Source organism: Sceloporus occidentalis, unplaced genomic scaffold (assembly GCF_023333645.1).
Source record: "Sceloporus occidentalis isolate IW3139 unplaced genomic scaffold, rSceOcc1.0.p SCAF_2, whole genome shotgun sequence".
Classification (NCBI taxonomy): Eukaryota; Metazoa; Chordata; class Lepidosauria; order Squamata; family Phrynosomatidae; genus Sceloporus; species Sceloporus occidentalis.
The window spans coordinates 152,850,404-152,856,403 of NW_028316982.1; positions in this window are offsets into that span (position 1 = coordinate 152,850,404).

The following is a 6,000-nucleotide window of genomic DNA, read 5'->3' on the forward strand; positions in this document are numbered from 1 at the left end:
TGTTTTATTTATTTCCGGAATGAAAGTTCCAATGCATTTTTATGCCAATTTGGGGTGGGCAGGGGGTGATCAGTAGGTGTGATTTGGATGGGGGAGCATAATAATCACAAGAGAAGGAGAAGGGGTAGACATTTCAATTTTGTTTCTTTTCTTTTCTTTTTTTAAATTTTTATTGAAAAAAAAGATAAAATTGTACAATAGATTGTATAATATATAAAACGTACATTCACCAATTTCTTTCCTCCATCCCCCCCTTCCTATTCCATTTATCTGGATACATTTTGTTTCTTTTCAATTGGCAAAGTAACTGTGAGAAACCTTTAAACCTCTTTTCTCCATAGAGAGGAAAATCCATTGCAAAATGCTTGCTCTCTCCCCACATTGGGGCTTGTCAATGAAGTCAAAAATATAGTCATTCCCCCCCCCCCACCTCCTTTTCCAGTCCTGTGCCAGGATCTCTCTGTTGCTCGAATGTTATGGCACCATGGTTGGCTAATGCCCCCCCTCTCAAGAAGCAAATTCAATTAAACCATGGAAAATCATTATTTGAAAATATGAAGAAATGATTTAATAAAACATTCCAATTAAAAACAATGCACAAGCACATCAAAGGGGGGGGGAGTAAAAAGGGGGGGGGACAAACCAAAACAGCACAAACCTTCCCATTATATGTCTTTTTTACAGCCCCAGTCACTTGCCTAAAATCCAAGTATATATATATATATATATATATATATATTCTTCATGCAAGGAAATTCCACAACCTGACTGCAGCCACCAAGAAGGCTGTGAGCATATCAGGATTAGATTGAGAGACAGGTCTTCATTGATGTTCCCCTGGACAGGGTCAAGAAGGGAGATACAGGGCTTCTACAGATGGTTGGCTCAATACTGCCCCTTTGAGGCCTGGAAGGAAGTCGTGGCAACCAGACGCTGCAGCCTCCAGAAGGACCAATAAGAACCTGCTTCCTGGTGGGTTCTTTTTGTGTCCCAAAAGAGGCACCACAGGTGCGCTTGCATGCCATGATGATACCCCTTCCACGGAGTGCCATTTGGGTGCTGCGCTGCACAGATGTCATCATGGTATACGCCGTATGGACAGACACATAGCATGATGACACCTCAGCAGATAAAGAAGGGCTTGGAGTGCGTGAACGTTCAGCCCTACCGTGCACGCAGGCTGGCATAAACAGCTGGTCTGTCGAGCCCCAAAATTCAGATAGCCAAAGTCCAAGAAGATTTAGCCTTTACAAAATCTGTGGCTGTAGAACCTGTAACCTGTGCAAGAGTGTAATATAATATGTTCCTGCCTATGTTTCAGCCAGCCTGTGATCCTTTTCTAAAATACCCATTTCATTCCCCCTTCATTTCAATCTCTTTTTCTCCCTGCATCCTTTAACAGACTGCTATCTTTTCTCTCTGGGGGTTGAGGTTGTATGTTTCCTGTGTTCCTGCTCATATATATATATATATATATATATATATATATATATATGATGGATTAAAATATCTAGAAATATATGCATTCTGTATTGCTGCACAATTTAATCATCACATTTATATCTGTTATCCTCTGTCAAGGCTACAAGTCAGTCTAGAAAGGCCCTATTGGGAGGGGGAAATAACTTTCAGAATTCAAAGCAGAATTTTTCCTTCTCTCTGCTGAAACTCAGCAATATTCATCTTTCATCAAACACTAGAGTTGGGAAACATTTTCTGCAGGGAGGTAAACCTTTTCTTCTTGAATATAGAATTCTGAATAATGGGCAGAAAACATAATGCATGGAGACATACTTTCTATCCAAATGTGCTAGGTGGTTTGCTATGAATTGATCCATATTTCAAAAAGCATAGACACCACCAGAAACCAGACTAGCTTTGGGTAGAGGGCTGTCAGCATGACCTAATTTGTTCTTCACTGTACATGTCTGAAATGTTAATGAACTTGTGAAAAAGTTATATAAACTAAGTGACAAAGATTATGCGATCACATTCCAGTGTTTCTGCACAGTATGCACTCAGTTGCAGCTGTCAAGTGTCACAGAGTTCCAACTGGAAACTCTTCAGATTAAGTGCAAATTAACCATACCTTCGGATATGCTGGTAAAATGCAGTTGCAAGCAATTCTTGATGAAATACGACAGAAGACACAAATCCTATCTATCCTAGGATATAGGAGATAAAAGAGAGCCAGTTACACATCCCTGTTTGACATAAAACTCTCTGATTTGTTGGGGAGAGGAGGAGAAAAGAAAATTGTTGAAGCATTGGCTGGTGAAGGCTTTGACTTCAGTGTGGTGATGACTCTGTCCTGGACTGCCATTGCCATTAGGCTTAGACTGCAATCCATGTGGAACCACCTATTTATTTTATTTATTTATTCATTTAAAGTATTTCTGTATTGCCTCCTAGTCCACAAGGAATTCCAAGGTGATGAACAAATAAAATTCAATTAATAATAATATTTATTTATATATAATATTTTTAATTAAAACAAGTCAAAGATAAAAACATTTTAAAACACAATAAAATACTCTTTAAAAGCTCCTTAAAACAGTCTAAAAACAATCCTAAAATTGTTTTGAAGCAACTAAAGCAGCAATTTCAAACACTGAATACCATGCAGTACAGCATTGTTTTGTGTACAGGCCAGAATCTTAAAAGAAATTGGGCCAGTCTAGCCTCCTTGACTACAGAGTTCCACAGTTGAGGAGTACTATAAAGGAAGCCTTGTTATATGTAACCATCAACCTAACTTCACGAGGTGGCCTTGCGACACACAACAGAACCTCCTCTGAAGATCTCGAATTTCTGGAAGATTTCTCATATAAGTGGTCTCTCAGATATCCGGGCCCCAAGGCATTTAGGGCTTTGTAGGTCAACACCAGCACCTTGATTTGAGCTCCGAAGCAAATTGGAAGCCAGTGCAATTTGTGAAAGACTAGTGTTATACAGTATCTAAAATTGACACTTACACTAGTCTGGCTGATGCATTTTGCACTAGCGGAGTTTCCAAACACTTTTAAAGGGCAGCATATGCCAAGTGCATCATCACCACAATTATTTATTTTTATTACAATTATTATTATCTTACTGTACTCTAATCAGGAAGTAGCTAAGGCACAAACCACTGGAGCCAAGAAAATGGTTCTCCTCCCCCAAGAAAGGACAAAGCTGGTGCATCAGATGAAGCTGGGCAAAGGCACTCCTGGTCACCACAAACAATCCAGAAGCAGTGCTGGGCCCAAGAGCACCCTGAGACTATGAACCTTTACTGCATCCAGACAACAATTCTGACTGTCAGTCATCTAAATTCTAACAAGCCTCTTAGTCCTCATACTGCATTGGAAAGGACTGTTAAGTTTTTTCTTGGCACAATGGGAAAGAGAAATCCAGTTCTGTTAAATGTTTTCCCCAGTCAAAGCAGTTACTTGCTCATGTGCCATTCGTCTCTATGTAAATCTTACTTACCTGGATAATATTTTTAAGAGGGGAAATGCCTAAAGGAGGAAAGGAAACATTAGAAGAACAACAACCACATACTATTCTTTGTGATTTGTTTGGAAGAAAATAGCAATATAAACATGGATAAAATCTTGACAATACAACAGATTCTAATCTCCCCATCAGAAGATGTGAACCAGAGAAACCTTGCAAAGTGATAGCAAGTGAATTATCACCCAAATTTGAACAAATGTCATTTCCTAAACCTTTGTAAAGATTAATGTACCATACTACACCATTTTTGAATGGATTCATTTTATGGGCACCCATAAAGAAATGAAGTTACATGTCTTTCTGTTGATAAAGGAGAAATTGCTATGTATCCCCCCCCCAATTTTTTTTAAAAAACAAAGGGGGGGGGAGAAAAAGAAAATTAAATTCTTGTTGAAAGTTGTGCTGTTTTGCTTGTTGAATCAAAACTTTTTTTGTTGTTTCTTCTCTAAAACCAAAATATAGCTTTGACTGCTCTGAAGATAAGAATTCATTTGTTCTGCAAGGCCATGCTAATATTTCTAACCATATTATCTGTGAGAACAATCATATTTGTGCCTCTTTATATTTTAAAGAAAGATACTAGTGATAGACCTTGATTCTGTTTTTTTATCTAATTCTTGTTCTCTCTTTTAAAATGGAATACATAAAACAGACTTTTAGCTGCAAAGTGCCAGCATTCTTTAGAACTTGCTGACATCCATTTAGCAAAGGGAGAGAGATGGATGGAAGTAGGCTTCAAATATAAGTGCACATTTGGAGATGTCCCTGCATTTCCATGGTAATGCTGATTCAGGTCCCATTGTTCTCTTTAGAAGACTCTTAGGTCCAAAACACACTGCAGAAATAATCTAGTAATTCAGTTTGAGATTCCTTAACTACCATGGCTCAATGCTAGGGAATTGTGGGAACTGCAGTTTTCTCTGTCAGATAGCTCTGATGCCACAAGAAACTACAGTTCCTAGGATTCCCTAGTACTGAGCCAGGGCAGTTAAAGCAGACTCTAACTGCTTTATTTCTGCAATGTGTTTTGGACTCTAGTCTCTTCCTCTATGGATAGAACCTAGTCACCTCCTTTTTGATTGGCTGGAGACTCTGCTCTAGGTTTTACTCCAAATTTCAACAGAGTTCTCCAAGATACTGAACCTGCTGAGGCAATGACATTCAGTATCACAGATTGAAACCTTGGGAAGACTCATCACCATATTTTAACAGATCTACCCAAGGTGCTGAATCTATCTAGGGAAATAGAGTTCAGCATGTTGGACAGCTCTGAGACAAAAGCTAAAGCAGAGTCACTGTCCCACTAAAATGGAAGTGGCCAGCTGCATTTGTTTCTGAATATTGACAAAGGGTTTGTATTTTTTGTGTGTGTGTAAAAAACAAACAAACCCAAAAGCATTGCAATGATGGAGAAAGGTGCTGTGTGCCTTCCTCTGCTGGCAGATTAGAGTGTCTTCTTTTAAGGGGCAATGCATGAGGGAGGGCATAGAGTTGAGTTTTGGGGGGTGGGCACCAACTTGAGCCATAGTAGACTAGATAAGGAAGCTCTGGGGATGTTATCAACCTAGAATAAATTATCAAGTCTACAGGCCAGACATTGCCCAATCCATCTTCAGTCATCTTTTGTTGCATATTAGAATGTTCATCCCTGTCACTGCTAATCCTTTCATTGTGTGCAATATAGCAATTTAACTTAAGATTTTTTGTTTGGTTTGTTATAAATCTCTCTGTATCTAGATAGATAGACAGACAGGCAGTGCAGTGCAGTGCAGTGCAGTGCAGTGCAGTGGGAAGCTTTAAAATAAGACCCCAAGATGTTTGAAAGGCCAAAACAAGAGGGAGGGATTACTTGGTATAATCTTAACATAGTTAAGATTCTGAAATTGTACAGCTATGATGGATAGTTTCAGGGACACACAGAGTGTTCTCCAGGCAATAAATCCAGATGATGCTTGGCCCAGTCCCCAGAAAACTCTCTAGACAAAATGCAGGAAATTCAGCATCAACTCCCTTCCTTCAGTATACCTTCATTAACACAGTTTTTTTTTAATGTCACCCTTTGCTCCAGATCTTCACAGAAGATTTGTAGGCTTCTTGAGTGACACTAGCCAGCTAGTGAAAATGTATCACCCACCATCATTACTGATGTGAGCTATTCTCTCTAAGGTTTGAACAAGATGCCCAGCTACAGTATGTGATCTGTGTTGGGCACTTCTTTTCAACCTCAGAAGGAGTGACCAGCAGTGATGGCAGATAGCACCATGGAACACATGAGTGAAAGATACCCAGTGTGTCACTCTGGACATTGGGTGAGCTTTGGAGCTAGAAAACTTGGGGCTGCTCTTGGAGTATTTTGCCCCATGCAGACACAACCTAATAATAGTTAATAATAGTGAAAAGTAACACAAGAAGTTTCAAGAAGGAGCAAAAGACAGATTAAAAGTGAGTGGAAACACAAAAATATTCAAAGATGAATTGCCAATACAAGCAATCTAACAAGGA